The sequence below is a fragment of the Nomascus leucogenys genome, chromosome 18, assembly GCF_006542625.1.
Source record: "Nomascus leucogenys isolate Asia chromosome 18, Asia_NLE_v1, whole genome shotgun sequence".
Lineage (NCBI taxonomy): Eukaryota > Metazoa > Chordata > Mammalia > Primates > Hylobatidae > Nomascus > Nomascus leucogenys.
The window spans coordinates 50,667,517-50,694,685 of NC_044398.1; the positions used below are offsets into that span (position 1 = coordinate 50,667,517).

Here is a 27,169-nt window from a genome sequence, read left to right on the forward strand (position 1 = left end):
GGAGAAATATTTAAACATTTATGCATTCAGTTCATGATTCAGAGATTTATTTATAAAACTGTTGATTTTGGGACACCCAACTCTTGCATTTAAACTGCCGAAGTGAGTCATGTTTGTGGGAGGTAATTACTACCAGAAAGTACAACTAACTTGTAAGCTTCTCTTTAAAATGTCCACTCACAATCTACAATTACTCCAAATAGCAGGCTTACCAGGACTTTTGCTCTGTTTAATGGCTGTGTATATTTATTATGAGTGCATTAGGCAATAGCCAAACATACTTTTCTCGCATAGGGGTTCTTGTAGGAGAAATGAGTCCCTTTATTAGTATCAGTGTAGATTTCTGAGGATGTAGGACTGAAAGGATATAAACTCAAAGTATCCCTTCCATTATAGGAAACAGCCTGGAGAACAGCTGGTTCGAGAGTAATAATAGAGTCCAATTGTCAGAAAATGTATACCTATGAATTTGTGCATCGTTAAAGAGCATACCTAACCCACTGAAATTCTAGCAGGCACTTCCCTCTTTAACACCTCCATGCCTCTCTGAGGCTGACTTTGTGTCCTCCTGGGAGGCTCTCTGAGTCTTCATTTTGTGATTGACGAAGTCCACGCCTAACTGACTAGAAGCTGAGTGGGCAGCTTCTTGTGGGCCATAATGTCAGAGTCTCTGAGAACATCCTGCAGCTCATGGCTCTTTCTGCACTGATCAGTGCCTAAAATTTCACAGATATGTCCGGAGGTGGCTTACACCTGTAATCCAGCACTTTGGCAGGCTGAAGCAGGAGGATCACTTGAGGCTAGGAGTTCAAGACCAGCCTGGGCAACACCATAGGGAGACCTCAGTCTCTACAAAAAAAAAAAAAATTAAATTAGGAACAAAGATATCTAGAGAGCTGGTGTTGTAGAAAGGAGAAAGAGTAGTAGGAGGGAATTTGGTGTTTGAGTCAAAAGTAAATAAGAGACTGCTGCAGCAGGGGTTGGGGAAATCACCAGAAAAGAAAGGCTGGAATTTCCAAAGACAAACTCTGGCTACCTGATGTTTTTGCCCTGCCTTATCCTTAACCTACATTTGACTTAACCTTGCTCAAAGCAACTCCGCTGGGATACCAAGGCCACCCAGTCTTCCCTAAAGCTCCCTTGACTCCTGCAACAAACACATACTCTTCTTTGGTGGGCTTGAGACTTAACCAACTAAATAACCATGCCTCTTTACACTGCCTATGATCCAACAGCCTTATTGGACTGTCCACGTTCATTCATTCATACTGTTTCACTCGTCATGTATTCAATACTATTGACCAAGTGCCCTCTATGTGTCAATTGTTGTGCCAGGCCAGGCATGGTGGTTCACGCCTGTAATCCCAGCACTTTGGGAGGCCAAGGCGGATCACCTGAGGCCAAGAGTTCAAGACTAGCTTGGCCAACATGGCAAAACCCCATTTCTACTAAAAATACAAAAAAAAAAAAATTAGCTGGGTATGGTGGCGGGTTCCTTTAATCCCAGCTACTTGGGAGGCTGAGGCAGGAGAATAGCTTGAACCTGGGAGGTGGAGGTTGCAGTGAGCTGAGATCACACCATTGCACTCCAGCCTAGGCAACAAGAGTTAAACTCTGTCTCAAAAAAAAAAAAAAAAAAATTGTTGTGTCAGGTGCCGGAACATAACCCAATCCCTGTCTTTGAGGAGCATATTGACTGGTTGGAAAGACAGACCTCAAGAGTGGCAATTTCCGAACTGCATGACGATTGTTACATAAGAGTGAGTGGTGTTATGGAGACACATCAGAAAGGCACCATACCTGAGCCTGGGGAGCAGAAAGCACTTCCCATGAGTGCCCATGTTTCAGTGAAGACCTGAAAGAAAAGAGAGGATAGGCAGGGGACTTAAGGGGAAAACAAAGGTAAAGAGACCAGGTGTAATATTCTGTGCAGGAGGAAAGGAAGAGGCCAAAGCCTGTGAAAAACGTGAATGTGCAGTTCAGGGACGTGTGATTAGTCCAAATTGGATGGAGCCGACTTTAGATCAATAATAGAGTGATGATAGAGGAGGCTGGACAGGGAGACCAGAATGTGAAGGGCCTTGTGTGCCACACTAAGGAGTTTGAATGTCAATGGGACCTATTGAAGGACACATCCTGTGTGCTTCATTTTCCTTCCAGGTACTACTGAGGCCTGACCCTGCTAAGCCTCCCAGGTCAGATGAGACTTGCTGCGTTCAGGGTGGTATGGCTGCAGACCCCATGTAGGGTGTTTCTATTGGAGCAGCCATCCATCAGATTCTTTATATACTTGCATCTAAGCTTGCAGGCTTAATCTTGAACAAGTTTGTACACCCCCAAACATTTGGCCGGCTTTCCTCTCCTAGCTTTCCTCAATTGACCTCGGTCGTGGCCAGAACTACACACTCTTTGAGTCCTCTGACTTGTGGCATTGCCTAATTTGTTCCACCTCTCTCAGCCACACACTCCACACTCCTCAGCTTTACGATCCATCTGGACCCACAGTTTACCTGTAACCCTTCTAGTTAACATATTTCATGGAAGTCTCTCTCTTGCTCAATTTTAACTCAAATTCAGGTCTGGAACATATAAAAATGTTACCATTCACTCAATAAATATTTAAGGAATTAGTACTACATGTTAGGAAGTGTTCCAGGCAATACAGTAATGACCAAAAAAGATTAAGTTCCTACCCTCATGGAGTTGACATTTTAGAGGAAGAAAATAGACAAACAATATATCAGATGGCAATATATTGTTTTTTAACATTGTTATTTAAAAATTGGTATGAAATAATGATGGTTATAAAGAAAACTTAAGACTGCTGGAGTGTCCTAACTGGAGTGTGTTATTTTATATAAGATTTATATATATATATGTACACACAAATATATATACATATACCCATAGACAAACACAAATAGAATTAATACATGCTTCTATAAATATGTACCAACAAATTTTTAGTGACTTCAGGTTTCAACAATTAAAAATGTCATATAACTAGTTTGAAGTTAGAGATAAGTGATGTTATTGTCACTTATAAATTTCAGGTCTCAAGAATCTTTCTGATTTTTTGTTTATCAAATTCAATGTGTAATTATATTTTTAGCCTTGTAGTGTAATATAGTACACAGGATTTTGCAGTAATCTTATAGTGTTTCCTTGGTTTGAAATACAAATGTGACACATTGTATTTGTGAATTAGCATTTTTCGTTAAGAAAATATAAACATTTCATTACATTTTATTTTAATTTTCCATTTAGAATGATGGCAAAACATTATTGGTACAACCTTGTGGGCAAGAGTAGGGATTTTGATAGAGTGATGTAAGTTCTATAATATGTGCCTAATAGGAGTGACAGCAAAGGGGGATGGAGGAGCAATATATGATAAAATAAAAGCAGAGAATTTCCAGAATTGTAAGATGGCAGGAGTACTCTGATTAAAAGCCCACTAGTAGCAAGCAGGATAAATAAAAATAAATGTACAACATCGTAAAATTGAAGAACAACAACAAAAAAGAGGCAAATATTAAAAGCTATCAGAAATAAAGAACAGATTCCATGCAAAGGAACACTCAATAGATGGACAGTGGACTTAAGATGTAAGAAGACAGTGATTATCTTCCTGGGCTGAGAGAAATTAACTTTCAATCGAGGATTTTATACCAAGCAAAACTATTAAAATGCATAAAATTAGGACATTTTTATAATCACAAAGACTTAGAGAAGTAACCAATCATAAACTGTCATTACAGGATATTCTTTTAAAAATGAATGTAAAGAGCTTCTGCATGGCAAAAGGAACAGTCAGCAGCGTAAACATACAACCCACAGAGTGGGAGAAAATCTTCACAATCTATACATCCAACAAAGGACTAACGCCCAGAATCTATAAGGAACTCAAACAAATTAGCAAGAAAATAACAAACAATCCCATCAAAAAGTGGGCTAAGGACATTAATAGACAATTCTCAAAAGAAGATGTACAAATGGCCAACAAACATACGAAGAAATGTTCAACATCACTGATGATCAGGGAAATGCAAATCACAACCACAATGCAATAACACCTTACTCCAGCAAGAATGCTATAATAATAATAAAAAAATAGATGTTGGCGAGGATGCGGTGAAAAGGAAACACTTCTGCACTGCTGATGGGAATGTAACTAGTACAAACATTATGGAAAACAGTGTGGAGATTCCCTAAGAACTAAAAGTAGAACCGCCATTTGATGCAGCAGGAAAAAATATGCCTGGAAACTTAAATAACACAGGTTAAAGAGGGAAATCACAATAGAAATTACATGTAGCATTAAACAGTAATGAATGTACTACATAGCAAATGGCTAAAGTTATAGTAGTCAGAGGTGAATTTATAACACAAAATGACATCTTTAGGAAATAAGATATATTGGCCCGGCACAGTAGATCACGCCTGTAGTCTCAGCACTTTGGGAGGCCAAGGTGGGCAGATCACGAGGTCAAGGAGTTCGAGACCATCCTGGCCAACATGGTGAAACCCCATCTCTACTAAAAATACAATTAGCCAGGCACGGTGGCATGCACTTGTAATCCCAGCTACTCTGGAGGCTGAGGCAGGAGACTCGCCTGAACCTGGGAGTGCAGAGGTTGCAGTGAGCCCAGATCGCACCACTGCATTCCAGCCTGGGTGACAGAGCAAGACTCCGTCTTGGTGGGAGGGAAGAAAAGAAGATATGTTAAAATAAATTAGCAATTGGATTAAAAAGTTAGAAAAAGAAAAGCAAAATAAACACAAGAAATGTAGAAGAAAAGAAATAATAAAGAATAGAAATTAATTAAACAAAGGAGCAATAGAGAGGATAAATAAAACCAAAAGCTTTTTATGTGAAAAAAACAACAAGAGAACAATCAAGAAAAAATACAAAAGGCACAAATGTATAATATTAGCATCTAAATAGGGGACTTTCCTATAGATCTATGTGTTTTTTAAAAATACATTTTATTGTGTATATTTGAGATTTGTGACAGGATATTGTAGGATACATATAGTCAAGTGGTTACTATAGTGAAGCAGATTAACATACTTGTCATCTCACATAGCTACTAAAATCTACTTAACAAAAATCCTAATACAATTTTATTAACTGTAGTGCTCATATTGCACATTAAATCTCTAGACTTGTCCGTCCTACATATTTGCTATTTTATATCCTTTGACCTACATCTCCTCACTTCCTCTCCCCACCCCACCATGGGAACCACTATTTTTCCAGATAGAGATTTTTTTTAAACCACAAAATACTACTAGTAACAAATTTAAAATTTTAGATGAAATAATTTCTTTAAAAATAAATTACAAAAATTAATCGAATGAAAAATTTGACAATATGAATAGTCTAATCGCTGTTAAAGAAGTGAAGTCAGTAACCAAAACTCTTCCCCACTAAAAAGCCACCGGGTACTGATGATTTTACAGCTGGGTGTTATATCTTCAAAGTATGGATAGTCTCTAACTTATGTACATTATTTCAGGGAGCTGGAAAAGAGGAAAAGCCACAGAGCTAATTTTCAAACCTAGTGTAATCTTGAGATCAGAAAAAAATATAAGAGAAGAAAACTATAGATTCATTTCATTTATCAGCAGAGAGATAAAACATTCTAATTCAAATGGTAGCAAACCAAAATCAGCAGTGTTTATGTTCCAGTTGGGTTCATATCAGGAATGGAAGGGTGGTTTCAAGAAGAGATTCCAAAATCTTTTGATATGGTATACCATATTTAGACGTTAAGAAAAGCCTTATGATTATCTCAGTAACTCCAGAAAAAGCATTTGATGAAAAATTAATATTCATCATAATTTAAAAAAATTAAACTAGGAATAGAAGTGAATTTTATTTACCTAATATTCAAAATCTATGTAATCCTGCCTATTGATGAGAATTTAGAAGCATTACCATTAAAGTCAGAGACAAGATAAAGATATTTTATGTCACCACTTCTATTCAGTAATGTACTAAAGGTTATAGTCGATCCAGTAAGACAAATAAAAACATAAGGGTATAGAATTGGAAAGAAATATGAAGCATATTTACATACACATAAAATCTAAGAGGTATTATTTCTAATGATTAACCAATATACGATTCTAAAAGTAGAGAGTTGATCTAGATTTTTGGATACAAAGCGTAGCATAATCAATGACACTCTAGTAGCCAGAAAAGCAATACAAAAAACATACTTTTCACAATCACAACAAAGACTATAATTTACCTAAGAAGAAATCTAATAAAGATGTATAAGATAATGAAAAAATATATAGCATTATTGAAGTAAAGGAAGTCCTAAATAAATGGAGAAGTCCCGAGTAAAAACCATGTTTTTGGATGGGAAGATGCACTATAATAAAGATGGCAGTTCTCTCCAAATTTATTTATAAATCCAATGCAATTCCATCAGAGTTTTATATTTAACTTGACAAGTGTCCCTAATATTTAAATGGTAGAGAAAAGGACAACAATAGCCAAAAAAAAAAAAAAAATTGAAGACAAACAAGGTGAGAAAGAGATGAATAACTTTTGTAAAATTATAGTGATTACTACAATGTGATTTTGGCACAGAGACAGACAAGATGACAAGTGGAATAGAATATAGAGCTCAGTCCCATGCATACAGAGAAATGTAATATGTCAAGAGCTACATTACAAATCAGTGGGGTAATAAAATGGTGGTGGAGCAATTAGTTGTCCATATGGAAAAAGATGAAATTTAATTCTTACCTCATTCCCCAGACCGAATTAAAACCTAAATGTGTAGAGCAGCATTTTAAGAATTTAGATAATAGCATACGAGAATATCTTTAAGACCTGAGGGTGGAGAGAGAGTTCTTGAACAATATACTAAGCAATTAAGAAAAAAAACTGATAAATTTAGCTCCATTAAAATATAAAACTTCTTTATAAAAAAGATACTATAAATAATGTTAAGATAAAACATAGACCAAAAGGAGGTATTTACAATGCATATGGCTGACAAAGGATTAGTTGCCAGCGTATATAATGATTGCCTGCAAATTAAAAAGAGAGAGAGAGAAATCACTCAATAAAAAATAGACAGTTATATTAGATAGCAGTCTATAGAAGAGGATTGCCTAATGACCAATGAACATACAAAACATTGTTAAACTTTTTCTAGTAAACAGAGAAATGCAAAATAAAAGTAAGTTACCACTTCACATCATAAGATGAAAAAAATTACTTAAAGCCTGATGATACCAAATGGTGCCTTGGATGTGAAGCAAGGTGAACTCCCAAATATTTCTGTTGGGAATGTTAATTTGCACAAAATATTTGGAGAATAATTTGACAATATCTACTAGAGATGAAACTCTGCATACCCTGTGCACCAGCTTTCCAGCCCTAAACAAAGATCCTTCACAGAGGAACATTTGAAGATTGCTGTGCAAGGACACTTTTATACGAATGTTCATTGTAGCAGTGCTAGAAATGGCAAAAATCAGGAAACCACTTAAATGTCCATCAGTAGGAGAATAGATAAACAAATTTTGATACAAGCAAGTAAAAAACTCCAAAAAACAAATACCATTTAAATGAATGAACTGGAGCCACATGTATCAACATGGATTAATTTCATAAATATAACATAGAAGGAAAAATTTCATAAAACATAATATAGAAAATCACAATATGTAAAATATGTCATTTATTTATATAAAGTTTGTAATCCTTCAAAACAATGCTATACATTATTATGGAGATTTCTAAATACGTAGAAAAGTAAAAAAATTTACATGATAAAGATAAACACCAAATTACTGACAGCAACTATCACTGGGGATGGAGAGAGGTGAATAAGATCCAGGAAGGGTATCTAGGGGGCTTCAACTTTATCTGTAATATTTAATTTTTTAAAAGACAAATCTGGGACAAATATGGTAATATCTCAAATTTTGATAAAGCATTGGGTACAATGTGTTTTCTGTATTAATTTTGTACTTTCCCATGTCCATTCATTCAAAATGAGTATCTAGTATATCCCAAACTACTAGCACCAAAGATAGAGCACTGAACTACAAATAGAGCACTGAACAATAGACAAAAGTCTTCAGCTACATGGAGCTTATATTCTAGTGGGTATTTTTAAAACTTCACATTTTTTGAAAAGGGAAAAAAGAATAAAAGAAAGACAAATAAGTGGACACAAGGAAATAATTCAGTTCCACAATAAAGAGATTTTAGCATCGTCAATAATGGATAGAATCAGACAGAAGATAAAGTAAAGAAATAGAGGATTTGAACAACACAATAAAGCAAAATGTTATGACAGACATATACAGAACACTCTACTCAATAATCACAGAATACACATTCTTCTCAAGTGCACATGGGACATTCTCCAGGACAAACCATAGGTTAGTTAGGTCACAAATTAAGTATTAACAGATGTTTAAAAGATGATATCATACGAAGTATTTTTTATGACCGAAACAGGATGAAGACAGAAATCAATTAGAGAAAGAAAACCAGAAAATTCACCAATTTGTGAAAATTAATACACTATTAAACAACCAATGGATCAAAGAAGAAATCACAAGAAAAAAAGAAAATACTTAGAGACAAATGAAAACAAAACACAACATTCCAAAACATATGGGATACAGGGAAGGCAGTGCTATGGGAGAAATTTATAACTATAAGTGCTTACATTAAAAAGCAAGAATGATCCCAAATAAACAACCTAACTTTGCAACTTAAGTAACTAGAAGAAAAAGAACAAATTAAACCCAGAGCTATCAGAAGGAATAAAATAATAAATATTAGAGCAGAGATAAATGAATAGAAAATAGTAATAATAAGTAAATAGAAAAATAATAGAGAAAATCAATGAAACCAAAAAATGATTAAGAAGATCAACAAAATTGACAAACCTTTAGCTAGGCTAAGAAAAAAAGAGAAAGCAGACTCAATTTTCTCTAATCAGAAAGAAAATAGGAACATTATTACTGATTCTGTGAAAATAAAAAAGATTATAAGAGAATTCTATGAGCAATATATGCCAACAAATTAGACAACCTAGATAAAATTCCTAGATAAAAACCTAGATAAAAAAACCTAGAAACACAAAACTTACCAAGACTGTATCACAGAGAGTTAGACAATCAAAAAACACTTATGGTTAGTAAGGAAATTGAATCAATAATCCAAATCTCTCAACAAAGAAATGTCCTTGATTTGATGGCTTCACTGGTGAATTCTACCAAACATTTAAAGAACTAATACCAATCCTTCTCAAACTCTTCCAGAAAATTGAAGAGGAGAAAACACTTCATAACTCATTCTGGCACCAGCATTACCCTGACACCAATGACAGGAAAAGGCACTACAAGAAAACAAAACTACAGAACAATACCCCTTATGAACATTGTTGCAAAAATACTCAAAAAGATATTAGCAAATTGAATTTGGCAGCATATTAAAAGGATTATATATCATAACTATGTGGGATTTATTCCTGGAATGCTAGGATGGCTCTACATATAAAAAATCAATCATTTTAATATACTATATTAACAAAAAGAAGGAGGAAAACATGGATATTTTAATTAAAACAGAATAAGCATTTGACAAGATTATACACAATTATATGATGAAAACACCCAAGAAACAAAAAATAGAAGAAAACTACCTCAACATAACGAAGACCATATATGAAAACCCCACTGAAAACATCATACTCAGTGGTGAAAGACTGAAAGCTGTTTCTCTAAGATCAAAGACAAGACAAGGATGCCCACTTTTACCACTTTTATTCAATAATTCAATATAGTACTGGAAGCCACAGCCAAAACAATTAGGGAAGAAAAAATATCAAAAGCATCTAAATTGGGAAGAAAGAAGTAAAATTACCTCTGTTGCAGGTAATATGCTTTTATATGTAGAAAACTCTAAAGATTCCACACCACAAAAAAAAAACCCTGTTAGAACTAATAAAGGAATTCTGCAAAGTAGCGGAATACAAAGTAGGATACAAAGTTAACATACAAACATAAATTTCATCTTTATACACTAAAAATGAACAATCTGAAAGGGAAGTTTTTGAAAACAATTCCATTTATTTATTTATTTTTTAAAATCCAAATAAAATTTGTTGTTTATTTATCTTTTTTTAATTATACTTTAAGTTTTAGGGTACATGTGCACAACATGCACGTTAGTTACATATGTATACATGTGCCATGTTGGTGTGCTGCACCCAGTAACTCGTCATTTAACATTAGGTATATCTCCAAATGCTATCCCTCCCCCCTCCCCTCACCCCACAACAGGCCCCGGTGTGTGATGTTCCCCTTCTTGTGTCCATGTGTTCTCATTTTTCCATTCCCACCTATGAATGAGAACATGCGGTGTTTGGTGTTTTGTCCTTGCGATAGTTTGCTGAGAATGATGGTTTCCAGATTCATCCATGTCCCTACAAAGGACATGAACTCATCATTTTTTATGGCTGCATAGTATTCCATGGTGTATATGTGCCACATTTTCTTAATCCAGTCTATCATTGTTGGACATTTGGGTTGGTTCCAAGTCTTTGCTATTGTGAATAGTGCCACAGTGAACATACATGGGCATGCATCTTTATAGCAGCATGATTTATAATCCTTTGGGTATATACTCAGTAATGGGATGGCTGGGTCAAATGGTATTTCTAGTTCTAGATCCCTGAGGAGTCACCACATTGAATTCCACAATGGTTGAACTAGTTTACAGTCCCACCAACAGTGTAAAAGTGTTCCTAGAATTGGAAAAAACTATTTTAAAGTTCATATGGAACCAAAAAAGAGCCTGCATTGCCAAGTCAATCCTAAGCCAAAAGAACAAAGCTGGAGGCATCATGCTACCTGACTTCAAACTATACTACAAGGCTACAGTAACCAAAACAGCATGGTACTGGTACCAAAACAGAGATATAGACCAATGGAACAGAACAGAGCCCTCAGAAATAATGCCGCATAACTACAACCATCTGATCTTTGACAAACCTGACAAAAACAAGAAATGGGGAAAGGATTCCCTATTTAATAAATAGTGCTGGGAAAACTGGCTAGCCATATGTACAAAGCTGAAACTGGATCCCTTCCTTACACCTTATACAAAAATTAATTCAAGATGGATTAAAGACTTCAATGTTAGACCTAAAACCATAAAAACCCTAGAAGAAAACCTAGGCAATACCATTCAGGACATAGGCATTGGCAAGGACTTCATGTCTAAAACACCAAAAGCAATGGCAACAAAGGCCAAAATTGACAAATGGGATCTAATTAAACTAAAGAGCTTCTGCACAGCAAAAGAAACTACCATCAGAGTGAACAGGCAACCTACAGAATGGGAGAAAATTTTTGCAATCTACTCATCTGACAAAGGGCTAATATCCAGAATCTACAAAGAACTCCAACAAATTTACAAGAAAAAAACAACCCCATCAAAAAGTGGGCAAAGGATATGAACAGACACTTCTCAAAAGAAGACATTTATGCAGCCAAAAGACACATGAAAAAATGCTTATCATCACTGGCCATCAGAGAAATGAAAATCAAAACCACAATGAGATACCATCTCACACCACTTAGAATGGCAATCATTAGAAAGTCAGGAAGCACTTCCATTTATAATAGCATGAAAAACAATAAAATACTTAGAGATTAACTTAACAAAGGAAATGAAAGACTTGTATGATGAAGACTGCAAAATATTGCCAAAAAAAGTTTAAAAAGACATAAATAAATGGAACACATTCCATGTTCATGGATAAGAAGAAAATTTTATTAAAATGTCAATATTATCCAAAGCCATCTAGAGATTCATGCAATCCTTATAAAAATTCCAATGATCATTTTGTCTGCAATAGAAAATCCATCCTAAAATTCATGTGGAATCTCAAGGGACCCCAAATAGCCAAAACAATCTTAAAAAAGAAAAAAAATCCCTGAAGGATTCACACTTCCTGATTTCAAAACTTAGTACAAAGCTATAGCAATCAAAATAGCATGATACTGGCCTGAAAACAGACACATAGACCAATTAAACATAACAGAGAGCCCAGAAATAACCTCTTGCTTATATGGTCAAATGATTTCAATAAGGTTGTCAAGACCATTCAGCAGAGAAAGAAGAATTTTTTCAACAAATTTTTGAAAACTGGATATGCATATGCAAAGGAATGAAGTTAGACCCTTATCTACCTTATACAAAAATTAAATCAAAATGGATCAAAGACTTAAAGCTAAGAGATAAATCTGTGAAACTCTTAGAAGAAAACATTGGGTAAAACTCCACAGTCTTGGATTTGGCAAGAATTTCTTGCATGTGACATCAAAGGCAAGGCAATAAAATGAAAACCAACTGGACTTCATAAAAACTAAAAACTTTTGTGCATCAAAGGACACTATCAACAGAGTGACAAGGCAACACAGGCAATTGGAGAAAATATTTTCAAATCATATATCTGAAAAGAGATTAATATTCAGAACATACAAAGAACTTCTGAAACCCAATCTAAAAAATAACCTGATTCCAAAAGGGCAAAAGACTTAAATAGACATTATTCCCATGAAGATATGCAAGTGATCAATAAGCACATGAAAAGATGCTCAACATACTCATCATTAGGGAAATGCAAATCAAAACCACAATGAGGTGCCACCTCACACTCATTTAGATGACATCTATTAAAAATAGGCTTAATGCCTGGATGATTAAATAATCTGCACAACAAACCCCCATGACACAAGTTTACCTGTGTAATAAACCTGCACTCGTATCCCTGAACTTAAAAGTATAAAAACCCCAAAAATATCAAGTGTTGGTAAGGATTTGGAGAAACTGGAACCCTGTGCACTGTTGATGAGAATGCAAAATACTATAGTCACTGTAAAAAAAAGTGATTGTTTCTAAAAAAAATGAAAATAGAATTACCATATGATTCAGAAATTCCACCTGTTAGTATATACCCCAAAGAACTGAAGGCAAGGTCTCCATTAAAACGTGGGCAAAGGGCATGAACAGACACTTTTCAAAAGATGGCATACATGTGGTCAACACACATAAGAAAAAAAGCTCAACATCATTGGTCATTAGAGAAATGCAAATCAAAACCACAACGATATATCATCTCACACCTGTCAGAATGGCTATTACTAAAAAGGCAAAAAAATAACAGATACTGGTGAGGTTGTGGAGAAAAAAGAATGCTTACACACTGTTGGTGGGAGTGCGAATTAGTTCAGCCATTGTTGAAAACAGTGTGGTGATTCCTCAAAGACCTGAAAAAAGAAATACCATTTGACCCAGCAATCCCATTACTGGGTATATACACAAAGGAATATAAGTCATGCTATCACAAAGACACATGCATGTGTATGTTCATTGCAGCATTATTCACAATAGCAAAGACATAGAATAAACCTAAATGCCCATCAATTGTAGAATGGATAAATGAAATATGGTATATATACACCATGGAATACCATGCAGACATAAAAAAGAATGAGATCATGTCCTTTGCAGGAACATGGATGGAGCTGGAGGCTATCATCCTTAGCAAACTAATACAGTAACATAAAACCAAATACTGCATGTTTTCACTTACAAGTGGGAGTTAAATGATGAGAACACATGGACACATAGAGAGAAACAACAGCACTGGGACCTATCTGAGAATGGAGGGTGGAGGGTGGGAGGAGGGAGAGGATCTGTACAAATAGCTAATGGGTACTAGGCTTAATACCCGGGTGATGAAATAATCTGTACAACAAACCCCATGACACAAGTTCACCTATATAACCTGCATATGTACCCCTAAACTTAAAAGATTTTTTAAAAAAGAAACCAGGGTCTCAAAGAAATATTTGTATATGCATTTTCATTGCAGCATTATTTGCAATAGCTAAAACATGGAAACAAACCACATGTCCAACAACGAATGAATGAATAAGCAAAATATGGTATATACGTACGTACAGTGGAATATCACAGAACCTTAAAAAGTTAGAAAGCTCTAACACATGCTACAACGCAGGTACCTTTTGAGGTTATTACACTATGTGAAATAAGGCAGTCACAAAAAAGACAAATACTGCATGATTCTACTTATATGAGGTACCTACAGTAGTCAAAATTATAAACACAGAAAGAAGAATGGTGGTTGTCAGGGGCTAGCAGGAGGAAGGAATGAGGAGTTATTGTGTAACAGGTACAGAGTTTCACTGGACTCCTACCTATCACTATATGCAAAAATTAACTCAAGATGGATTGAAGACTTAAATTTAAGACCTAAAACTATAAAAATACTAGAAGAAAACCTAGGAAATATCCTTCTGGGCATCAGCCTTTGCAAGAATTAATGATTAAGTCCTCAAAAGCAATTGCGATAAAAACAAAATTTGACAAATGGGACGAAATTAAACTAAAGAGCTTCTGAACAGCAAAATAAACTATCAACAGAGTAAATGGACAACCTACAGAATGGGAGAAAATATTTGCAAACTACACATCCAACAAAGGTCTAATATCCAGAAATGATAAGGAACTTAAACAATTAAGCAAAAAATAAAACCCCATTAAAAAGTGGGCAAAGCACATGAATGGACACTTCTCAAAAGACACACAAGCAGCCAACAAACACAAAAAAATGCTCAACATCACTAATCATCAGAAATATGAAATCAAAACTACAATAAAATACCATTTCACACCAGCAATCCCATTACTGGGTATATACGTAAAGGAAAATAAATTGTTCTACCAAAAGGGCAAATGCACTCTTATGTTTATCGAGGCACTATTCACAATAGCAAAGGCAAGAAATCAACCTAGGTTGATTCAATAAAGAAAATTTACAAATTTACATAAATTGACATATTTACATAAAGTTACATATACATCATGGGATACTACACAGCCATAAAAAGGAATGAAATCATATCCTTTCCAGCAACGTGGATGTAGCCAGGGGCCATTATCCTAAGCAAATTAAAACACAAACAGAAAACCAAATACCACATGTTATCACTTATAAGTGGGAGCTGAATATTGGGTGCACATGGACATAAAGGTGGGAATGATAGATATTGGTCACTACAGGAAAGAGGAGGAAGGAGAGAGGCAAGGGAGGCCAAACTACTTATTGGGTACTGTGCTCATTACCTGGGTGATGGGTTTAGTCCTACCCCAAACCTCATCATTATGAAATATACCCTTGTAACAATCCTGCACATGAACTCCCTGAATCTAAAATACAAATTGAAATTTTAAATAAATAATAGGTATACAGTTTCAGTTTTGCAAGATGCAAAGAGTTTGGGAGGTAGACGGTAGTGATGATTGCCACCAAGTACAACATGGATGTACTTCATACCACTAAACTGTGCACTAGAAAATGGTTATGATGGCAAATTTTTTATGTGTATTTTACCACAATAAAGTAAATATTTTCTTTCTTTCCTTTTTTTGAGACAGAGTCTCGTTCTGTTGCCCAGGCTGGAGTGCAGTGGCGCAATTTCGGCTCACTGCAAGCTCTGCCTCCTGGGTTCACGCCATTCTCCTACCTCAGCCTCCTGAGTAGCCAGGACTACAGGCGCTCGCCACCACGCCTGGCTAATTTTTTTGTATTTTTAGTAAAGATGGGGTTTCACTGTGTTTGCCAGGATGGTCTCGATCTCCTGACCTCGAGATCCTCCTGCCTTGGCCTCCCAAAGCGCTGGGATTACAGGCGTGAGCCACCGCGCCCGGCCTAAAGTAAATATTTTCAAAAGAGTAAAGGTACAAGGAGGGGCCGAGGGAGTTTAGAGTATTTGCAAGAGAGTAGTTGGAGTAATGGACCATGGAATCCAACCTGGATAGGAGGGAAGTAGAAAGTGGGGAGATGAGTGGGTGGAAGTACCACTGAAATTGCAGAAGAGAGAGTGCCATGGGGTTCTTGAGCAGGCACGCTGGAAGAACAACAACAAAAAACTGGTTGTAGAGGTTTGAACTGGTGAGGGTTTTGAAGTGGAGCATTATTATCCACTTGATGGGATACTACGAATGCTTTTCCATTTCAAAAGAAATATTCCATTGCATGCATTTTAATAATGTATTCCATTTTATAGATGTAACATAATTTAACCAATCTCTTCCTATAATTATTTTAAATCATAGTGACAAAATACTGTTAGTCTTATTTAAACTAATAAATTTATGATCCTTTCAGAAATCCTCACCAAGAAGTCTCTGACTTTCTTGAGACTGGTGGGAAAAAACCCCTGGGATTCCAGAAAAACTCAAGACCAAAGCTACTGACTGGTGCCCTCTCTAAGGAGAAACACAACTGTAATTTTCCTTGAGGTGGACAGCATGGAATTCCTCTGCACACTCAGTCATGTGGGGAGAGAGATCGTGTAACTGCACTTGCCGCTGAATGTATATGAATTTCTTAGTTAATGCAACAAAATTTACTGAGCAGCTTCCACGTAAAAAGAACTCTATCTGGAACTGGAAATGTAAAAATGCTCTCAAATATAGTAGGCATAATTATATGAGTACATAAATTATTATGATAGAAAGTAAATGCAGAGGCAGATTTTCCATGAAGTAAATGAAACTCGAGCATCGGTGCCCCTCACTTACATGGGCCCTTTCCAACACTCTGGGAGAGACCCTATACATATACTTATGTGGTCATATATTCTGGTAAAATTTGCAAAAGTGAAATTTTTAAAAAAATCTTCAATTAAACTACTGTCTCTTTTTCCTCTGACTTTCCCTACTGTTAGAATGGCCAAGGACATTTTTCAGGTCCAAAAGAGGCAAAGTACTGAAGACACATTCAGTTGAGTTTATTGAAATACATGTCTGGGGCTCACAGATATTTTGCTGCCAAACAAAAAGTTATTGCACCCAGCACAGGAAGTAGGTGAGTGCTGGAGGAGACACAAGGTTTGAAGTGCATGGAGCCAGGAGCTAGTCTATGGAAGAATGCTTCTAATCAGACATATAAAACTGAACAGTGGGTTTTGTTCCCATCAGTGCCTGGTCAAAACAATTCTCTGAAAAAAACCCCAGAATTCTCTGACTTCAGGAATACTTTCAATAACACAGCATAAGCAGTTCCAATTATACATGCACTATCCGTTTGTTTTCTTTTTGTTGGTAATTACACAAAATAATAGAATGTGTGGATTTCTAGGGCACAAACCTGTAGCAGTATTTCAAAGAATAAGTGCATCTGTGCGTGAAGTTGTATGTTTTATTCATTCCAATTATCGACAGTAAAAAATTATGACCATTATGGAAGACTGAACTATCTTTCCATGTCCTGTACAGAAAATATTACAGTTAAGTAACTGTGGTAGGTAGTTGACTAATACAAATGTTATTTGTTTAGATTGTGGAATGTCTGTTGTATCTGTTAACTTTTTCAAAATTTGACTTCGTTGTAATTTCTTTGTTGTTGTTGTTGTTGTTGTTGTTGTTGTTGTTGTTTAGAAACAGAGTCTCACTCTGTCGCCCAGGCTAAACTGCAGTGGTGTAATCACAACTCACTTCAGCCTTGAACTCCTGGGCTCAAGTGATCCTCCCACCTCAGCCTCCTTACAAGCTAGAACTACAGATACTTTTCAAATTCTAAATAAATATTCATTTGCATGCCTAATTTTGTATTAATCACTTTCAATTATTTTCCCTAAAGAGGTCCCCCCAAATTGTTTAAGCTTCAAGCCCCACATAACTTGGATTTACCCCAATACGAAGTAATGACTGTGATACGAGAGAAATGTAATAGGGCTTTTGGGAGTTCTGAGAAGGAAGAAATTATTAGTTACAGAGATGATCAGGGAAAGGTTTATCTAAGTTATGATTGAGTGGAAGAACTTGAATTCAGAGATATGGCAAATGATGCTCTCAATGAAAAATGGAATTCTTCATAACATTTTAATAATTTCTGTCCCTGAATCTACTCACTCAAATACTCTATTATTGACACATTCTCATCTCTACATGCATATTTCTTTCTGTTCTCATAGCTAAAAACCTTTTCTGCTGAAGTTTTGTGGCCATGGGTTCAAGCAACAAATTAGTGCAAACCTGCTAGGTGTTCAAGGAAGAGAATTTCCCAGGATGGATTCTGGGTAGGGGTTCAAACCAGGAGAAATGTGACAATTCTGTCATGTAATCCAGAACCTATTACATGAATTATGTGGCAACAAAACAAACTTTCTTCTCTGCTCTTCAATTATCGTGTAATTAGTGAGCAAGAGTTAGAGAAAGTCCTATTTTTAAGTTCTATGCTGCACTCACCTTCATTCACTCGTGAGAAAGAAACAGTCATAATATTCAGAAGCCAAGCATGGTTTCTCCTATGGAGCAATATTGTCAAGGTACCTTTACACCATATCTATAACTTGTTTGGAGAGAGAGAGAGAGAGAGAGAGAGACAGAGAGAGAAAGAATGGTGTGTGTGTGTGTGTGTGTGTGTGTGTGTGTGTGTGTGTGTGTATGAAAGAGAGAGAGAGAGAGAGAGGACAGCAACAGGGACTGACCATGTTCTGTGAAGGGTGGAGGTCCCTGAAGGAAGTGCCTGGTGCTCTGTGTCTGCAGTCATTTCCTTCCCCATCTGGGACCACTTATTCCTCTGGCAGACTCAGCCTTCCCCAGGTCTGGTGACTCAGCCTTCCCCAGGTCTGGTGGGCAGATCAAAGGGCCCTTGACATTGGATGACTCAGCACCCAGTGAGCTTACTATGAACCAAGCTCACATCAGCTGGGAGAAGACAGTATCAGGGACACAGAGGGTCAGCCCTTGGGATCTGAGAAGCAAGTCTGAGACAGGTGGAAAGAGCTGAGTAGTTGCTGAGTCATGGAAGGAAGAACTGAGAGTAATAACTCCTAGAGATTGGAATGGGGGAGCAATGACTTCTGACAATGACTTTCTCCGTGCAGGGGGCTGATGCTACAGGCCCTGCTGAAATGCAGCAGTGCTCTTGTCATCTGACCAGTTCTTCCCTAACCTCAGATAGAGTGACCGGCTTCTGCTTTGTGCTTATGACTAATGTCCCGGTTTCCATTCACTCCAGCCTTGGCTTTCCAGGTCCCTCCGGATTGGGGGCTGAGCTCTAGATTTCTTAAGCCATGTTGCCTATGGCTAGGGTGTCCAGTATCAGCACTTCCCAGCCAGGATTGCTGTATGTCATCCTGCCAAGGCTGTCATTCGGGCCCTCTGCCAATCTCCCTAGGCATCCTCCTGTAAGACTTCTGATGGGCATTTGGAATACACACACTTACCAACCCTCCCCAGGTGTGAAAGCCCATGGAAAGACTGGCATATTTGCTCCTTAATGCAATCTCCTCTTTACAACTAATCCTCCAAGACAGGTTTCACAGATAAGTAAACAGAGACTGAGAAGTTGTTCCTTGTGTAGGTCACATGAATGCCTGTCTTTTCTCTGGTTTGATTCCTCTTTATTCTACATTCATGAAACAAGTTTTTCTTGCCATTCTTCAGAACTGGAGATAATAATATCCACAGGATTATTTTGATGGTTAAATTAAATCATCAATATGAAAGTGCCTAGCACGTAGTAGATACTTAACAAATGGCAGTTTCTTTATTTCATCCTATTCTGACCTCTGCCTAGAAAACCAGGCTCCTCTAACAGAAGTTGAACTTGGTATATGTCTGGGACAGCATTGGAACGCATAGTAGGTTGTAGTAAATATTGGATGAATGAAATTAGTTGGGCATGGTGGTGTGTGTATATACATATATATGTGTGTGTGTATCTATATACATATACATACATATATATGTATATAGATACACACACACATACACACACACACATATATGATGGATGAATGAATGGATAATCAATGGAAGTATTAAAATTTTATTTAGAGTTTGCAAAAACCTAAAGATCACTCTTTTCCCCCTACGCTGTGCTACTCTTGACTTCCTGCTATTTGCGTCTATCAACTGAACATCAGATCCACTCTTCTGCTGGATTTCTCTTCACCTGCAGTGGAAGATGCTTATCCTCACCTGCCCACCAGATCATTCTTTTTGTGTTTCATGTGTCTAGTCATTGAGTTCCAGGCTCTCCTCGCTTGCCTGTACTTTACTTTCTAAGTAAAATCCTGATATTCTGCACTAAGGAGGCTGAACATGAGAGATGTGTTGATCTGAGTGAGTGGTCTACATTTCAGTAGACTTGCTTAGGAAATGGGGGCAACATACTACCGCAGTGTGGTTAGATCTGGGCTGAGTAAGGCTACCTGCTGCTGGCTCAGCACCTTTCCAAATAATTAAGCAATTTACTGAGAGCCTGGAGTTTGGAATCATAGAAAAAAGCTTTGGAGAGAAGTACAAGTCAAAAGTCTATAGATGCTTTTCCTTTAGCCAGCAGTTCCATTAAGGAAATTTATTTTCGTGTTTTGGAAGGGTGGAGATTTTAGTTCAGTCATGGACATATCCAGCCATTACTCAGTCCTCAGTCAGCAGATTTAAAGGAAGCTCAGAAGGAAAAACCCAGGGCCCTGGGCCATCTGTAAGACCTAAGCACAGCTGCAGCCGTTCCAGGAAGAGGATGCCTAGGTCTCCGCTCCAGCTCTGGGCATCCATTAGTGATCACAAAAAAGATACCTGGTAATCAAGGCAAAAACTGCCTCCAGATTATGATCAATTTCTAAAAATTAAGCTGCTTGGAAAAGGATAAATAAGTCCACAAAAAAGGCCCTAAAGTATAGAAGGGTATAATGACCTGGAAATTCCCTGCTCCTAAAGCTCTCCTGTCCCACAGCTGGAACCATATAGTGACTACCTGGAGATTCAGCTCTGTCCCAGACTCCATGATCAATTGCATTTCTGGTCAGGGAAAATATAGGAAATCTTTAGGTATTAGTTTGGGGACTTAGCATCAAGTCATCCCTGTGCTAGCACCTACTCTGACCTAGCATGCCTATATCTGGTAAATGTATTCTTACCTTATGCTTTTTGATCAGGTTTTCCCTTGGGACTCAGAAGTTCCAGACCTGCATCCTTATCTTACTCCTGAACACCTGAACTCCTCCTTGCCTCTGTATTTTCAAAATTGGAAGCTTACCTTTGTATCACAAGAACTTGCAGAATCACACTCCTCTGGTGCTTGTCAAATGTAAAGTAGATTTAGCTCCCCCGGTACTGAAATTTTCTGGGACAACTTGCTCTCAGGCATTGAATCAGCCAGGTTTTGCATCTCAACCCAGCCTCAACTCAGTCTGCCTAAATTGATGTTTGATTGCATCCTGATCATGCAAGAGTAGAGTTTAGTGGATTAACCCATCCATGTCCAAACTTCCATCTGCACATAGAATCCTGAGGCATGGGTGAAAGTTGCTAAGGCAGCAGGCTATCCAGAAGTCTTAGGGCAATCACTGAGCATGAAAGAGATAGCTACATCTTCTTCTACATCTGAATCAAAACCTGCCAGTAATTCCAAGAAACCTGGTTTACAGTATTGCATATGTTCATTCACATTAGCTGTCCAAGACCTTGGTCCTTCGCCACATGCTTTCATTTCAAACACCTGGCCAATTAAGGATCTTAAACTGCTGTGAAGCAATAAAAATTTCCCTAAACAATAACTATACAGAGGATACTTCCAAGACTGAGATTTTGTTATTTCATTTCAGGCATTCTAAATTAAGCCCTGGAGAAACATTTTCCTGCTAATAAGTAATCGCTTGTTGTAATATGCATTATTGCTGAGATAATAGGCTATATCAATATCTATTCATGTTATTGTAGCTGGGAAATAAGACTTGAGAATACCACTGTGCAGTATTCTCTGTAGTGAGAAAAAAAAATGTTAATTTCCATACTGTCATATTTGGTTTAAATCATCTATTCTAAAATATAGACATGTATTCACCTTCAATATAATGAATTCATTTGTTGCCCAGCCACATTTGATTTTTATCAAATTTCCTTCTAAAACAATCTTATATGATAGGACACAGAAGAACAAAATAGCCCATGACTTATCAATTGATAAATAATACATTGAAATTTACTAAAAGAGGGTGTCGATGAAATCTTACCTTTTTAAAAGGGGCTTTGTATAAACTTTAAAATTCTTATCTTGAAGGGTTAAAAAAATCCTAGCTCGGATTCTTATGTGTATTTTCTCCCTGCTGATCTACGTTTCAGAATGTGTTGATTTTTTAAAAATACGAATCATATATATATATATATATATATATACCAATTTTTAACAAATACCACCAACTCTTTAGGTGGAGAGTCACAACCTCTGATTGACTTCAATACTTATTTTCATTTAGTTGATGTGCAGTATTTATGGGATTCAGAGTGATATTTCAATACATGTATACAATGTGTAGCAATCAAATAAGGGTAATCAGCACATCCTCTACCTCAAATATTTATCATTTGTTTGTGTTGTGAATATTCAGTCTTCTGTTCTAGCTTTTTGAAAAATGTACAGTAAACTATTATCAATCAAATTCACCCTTCAGTGTTACAGAACACTAGAACTCATTCCTCCAGTCTAGCTATAATTTTGTGTCTATTAACCAACCTCTCCCTATCCTCTCCTACCCCTACTCTTCCCAGCCTCTAATAACCACAATTCTATTCCTTACTTCTATGAGCCCAGGATTTTTAAAAATTCAAACATATGAGTGGGAATATTCAGTATTTATCTTTCTGCATCTGACTTATTTCACTTAATAGAATGTCCTCCAGGCTCATCTGTGTTGCCGTGAATGATAGGATTTCATTTTTATGGCTGAATAGTATTCTATTGTGTATAGACCATATTTTCTTTATGTATTCATATGTTGATGGACATTTAAGTTGATTCCATACCTTGACTATTGTTAATAGAGCTGTAATAAATATGAGGTGTAGGTATCACTTTGATATACTGATTTTCTTTTCTTTGGATAAATACCCAGTAGCAAGATTGCAGGAACAGTAGCTCTGTTTTTAGTTTCTTGAGAAATCTCCATGCTGTTTTCCATAATGGCTGTACTAATTTATATTCCAAATAAGAGTGTATAAGAGTTCCCTTTTCTCTACATCTTAATCAATATTTGTTTTTTTGTGTGTGTGTCTTTTTGATGATAGCCATTCTGACTAGGTTGGGGTGTTATCTTATTGTGGTTTTGATTTGCATTCCCCTTATGATGAGTGATGTTGATCATTTTCTCATACATTTATTGGCCATTTGTATATATTCTTTTGAAAAATGTCTATTCAGATCCTTTGCTTATTTATTAATTGAAATATTTGGGTTTTTTTGCTGTTGAGTTTTTAGAGTTTCTTTTACATTCTGGGTATTACTCCCTTATTGGATGAATACTATGCAAATATTTTCTCCAATTCCACAGGTTGTTTCTTTATTCTGTTGATTGCTTACTTTGCTCTGCACCTTTTTAGTTTGGTATATTCTATTTTTGTTTTTCTTGCCTGTGCCTTTAAGTCTTACCCATAAAATCTTTGCCTAGACCTACATTCTGAAGTGTTTTGGCTATGTTTTCTTTTAATAGTTTTATAGTTTCAGGTCTTAACATTTAAGTCTTCAATCCATCTTGAGTTGATTTTTGTATATGGTGAGAGATAGAGGTCAAGTTTCATTCTACATCATATGAATATCCAGTTTTCTCAACACCATTTATTGATGAGGGTGTCCTTTCCCCAATGTATATTCTTGGCACCTTTGTCAACAATCGGTTGGCTATAAATACATGAACTTATTTCTGGTTCTCTCTTCTGTTCCATTGGCCTATGTGTTTTATTCCAATACCGTGTTGTTTGGGTTACTAGAGCTTTGTAGTGTATTTTGAAATCAGGTGGTGTGATGCTTTCAGCTTTATTCTTTTTGCTCAGTATGGCTTTGGCTATTTGGAGACTTTTCTGGTTTAATGAAGAATTTAGAATTGTTTTTCCTATTTCTATGAAGAATGTCATTGGTATTTTGATAGAAATTGTATTGAATTTGTAGATTTCTTTGAGTAGTATGGTCATTTTAACAATATTAATTCTTCCAATTCATGTACATGGAATGTCTTTCCATTTTATTTGTCCTCTTCAATTTTTTTCATCAGTTTTTTTTTGTAGTTTTCATTGTAGTGATCTTACATCTTTTTGGTTAAATTTATTTTTAAGTATTTTATTTTATTTTATTTTATTTTTATTTTTTTGATGGAGTCTCTCTCTGTTGCCAGGCTGGAGTGCAGTGGCACGATCTCAGCTCACTGCAACCTCCGCCTCCTGGGTTCAAGCGATTCTCCTGCCTCAGCCTCCTGAGTAGCTGGGACTACAGGCATGTGCCACCACACCCAGCTAATTTTTGTGTTTTTAGTAGAGACGGGGTTTCACTGTGTTGGCCAGGATGGTCTTGATCTCTTGACCTTGTGATCCACCCTCCTCGGCGTCCCAAAGTGCTGGGATTACAGGTGTGAGCCACTGTGACTGGCCTTGTTTCATTCTTATAGATAATGTAAATGGGCTTGTTTTCTTGATTTCTTTTTCAGCTAGTTTGTTATTGTTATGTAGAGACACTACCCGTTTTTGCATATTGATTTCGTATCCTGCAAATTTACTGAATTCACTTATTAGCTCTAAGAGGTTTTTTTTTTTCTTTTGTGCAGTCTTTAGGTTTTTCTGTCTGCAAGATCATGTCATTTGCAAAGAGGGATAATTTGACTTATTCTTTTCCAAATTGGATGTCCTTCATTGCTCTGGTAAAAACTCCCAGTACTATGTTGAAAATAAGACTGGTGAAAATGGGTATTCTTGTCATATTCCAGTTCTTAGAAGAAAGACTTTCAGCTTTCCTCCATTCAGTATGATGTTAGCTGTGAGTTTGTCATATATGGCCTTTATTATGTTCAGATATTTTCTTTCTATACCTAACTTGTTGAGAGTCTTTATCATAAAGAGATGTTGAATTTTATCAAATTTTTTTTCTGTGTCTATTCATTGATATGATGTATCTCCTTTATTGACTTGCATATTTTGAATCATCCTTACATTTCTGAAGTACATCTCACTTTATTATCATGTATTTCTCATTGATGTGTTGTTGGATTTAGTTTGCTATTATTTTGTTGACAATATTTGCATCTATGTTCAACAGAGATACTGACCTATAGTTTTCTTTTTTTGTTTTGTCCTTGTCCTTTTTTGGTATAAGGCTGGCCTCGTAGAGTGAGTTAGAAAAAATCCTTTTCTCTTCAATTTTTGGGAATAGTTTAAAAATAATTGGAGTTTATTCTCTAAATGTGTGGTAGAATTTGACAGTAAAGCCATCTGCTCTTGGGTTTTTTTTTTCGGTTGGGAAATTTTTATTGCTGATTTAATCTCATTCCTTACTATTGGTCTGTTCAGGTTTTCTGTTTCTTCGTGGTTCTATCTTGGTAGGTTATATGTGTTCAGGAATTAATCCATTTCCTCTAGGTTTTCTAATTTGTTGGTGCATAGGTAGTCATAATAGTCTCTAATGATTCTTTGTATTTCTGTGATATCCGTTGTAATATCTCCTTTTTTCATTGCTGATTTTATTTATTTAAATCTTCTCTCTTTTTCTTAGTCTAGCTAATGGTTTGTCAATTTTGTTCATCTTTTCAAAAAACCAAATTTTCATTGATGTTTTATATTTTTTAGTCTCTATTTCATTTAGTTCTGCTCTGATCTTTATCATTTATTTTCATCTACTAATTTTGGAGTTGTTTTGTTCTTGCTTTTCTAGTTCCTTGAGTTATATCATTAGGTTGTTTTTAAAAATAATATTTTCTTTTTTTGATAGAGACATTTATGGCTATAAACTTCCCTCTTGGTACTGTTTTTGCTGTTCACAGGTTTTTGTTTGTTGCATTTCCATTTTCACTTGTTTTAAGACTTTTTATATTTCCTTTTTAATTTATCCACTGACTCAATGATCATTTAGGAGCATGTTATTCAATTTTTTTTTGTATTTGTAAAGTTTCTAAATGTTTCTTTTGTTATTGAAATCTAGTTTCATTCCATTATGGTCTGAGAAGATACTGGATATAATTTCAATTTTTAGATATTTGCCGATATTTCTTTTGTGGCCCAGTATATGATCTGTCCTGGAGAATGTTCCATTTGCTGACAAGAAAAAAGAAGACTATAGTTTCAATGTGCATTCTGCAGCTGTTTAATAAAATGTTCTGTAAATGTCTGTTAGGTCTATAATGCAGTTTAAGTTTGATGTTTCTTTGTTGATTTTCTGTCTAGATGATTCTGTTTAATACTGAAAGTGTGGTACTAAAGTCCCCAACTATTATTGTATTGGGATCGATCTCTCTCTTTAGCTCTAAAATATTTGCTTTATATATCTAAGTGCTCTGGTGTTGCGTGCATACATATTTAAAATTGTTATATCCTCTTGCTAAATTGATCCTTTTATAATTATATAATGACCCCTCTTTACCTCTTTTTATGCTTACTGACTTAAAGTTTATTTTGGCTGATATAAGTATGGCTGCTCCTTCATAGTTTTTATTTGTGTGGATTTTCCTTTTCTATCTCTTTACTTTCAATCTATTTGTGTTCTTACTGGTTAAACAGTTTCTTTAGGCGGAATATAGTTGGGCCTTGTTTTTCAGCCGTTCAACCAGTCTATATAACTTAATTGAAGAATTTAAATTATTTACATTCAAAATTTTTATTGATAGATGAGAACTTACTCCTGTCATTTTGTCAATTGGTTTGTGATTGTTTTGTGTTTCTTTTCTTCCTCTCTTATTGTTTATCTTTGCAATTTGGTGGTTTTCTGTAGTGATGAAATTTGATTCTTTTCTCTTTCCCATTTGTGTATCTGCTCTATCAGTGAGTTTTATACTTTTGAGTATTTTCACAATGGTAGATATTATTCTTTTGCTTCTAGATGTAGAAATCCCTTGAGCATTTCTTGTAGGGCTGGTCTAGTGATGATGTAACTCATCAGTCTTTGTTTGTCTGGTAAAGACTATATTTCTTTTATTTCTGAAGGATAGTTTCGTTGGGGGTAATATTCTTGGCTGGCAGGTTTTTTTTCCTTCAGCACTCTGAGTGCATCATTCTAATCTCTCCTGGCCTCTAAGGTTTCTGCTGAGAAGTCTGTTG

At 36.0% G+C, this 27,169-nt stretch overlaps 1 long non-coding RNA gene across 1 annotated transcript in view; it reads right to left on the reverse strand.

The window, feature by feature from the left end:
• Positions 1 to 291: 291 nt before the first annotated feature.
• LOC105738963 overlaps positions 292 to 27,169 on the reverse strand; it is a 79,613-nt gene continuing 52,735 nt past the window's right edge. Inside the window, exons 2-3 of the long non-coding RNA XR_004026798.1 lie at positions 1,801 to 1,855; positions 292 to 849 (exon numbers count right to left, since the gene is read on the reverse strand). This is a non-coding gene — a long non-coding RNA (uncharacterized LOC105738963). The remainder of the gene's footprint in view (positions 850 to 1,800; positions 1,856 to 27,169) is intronic.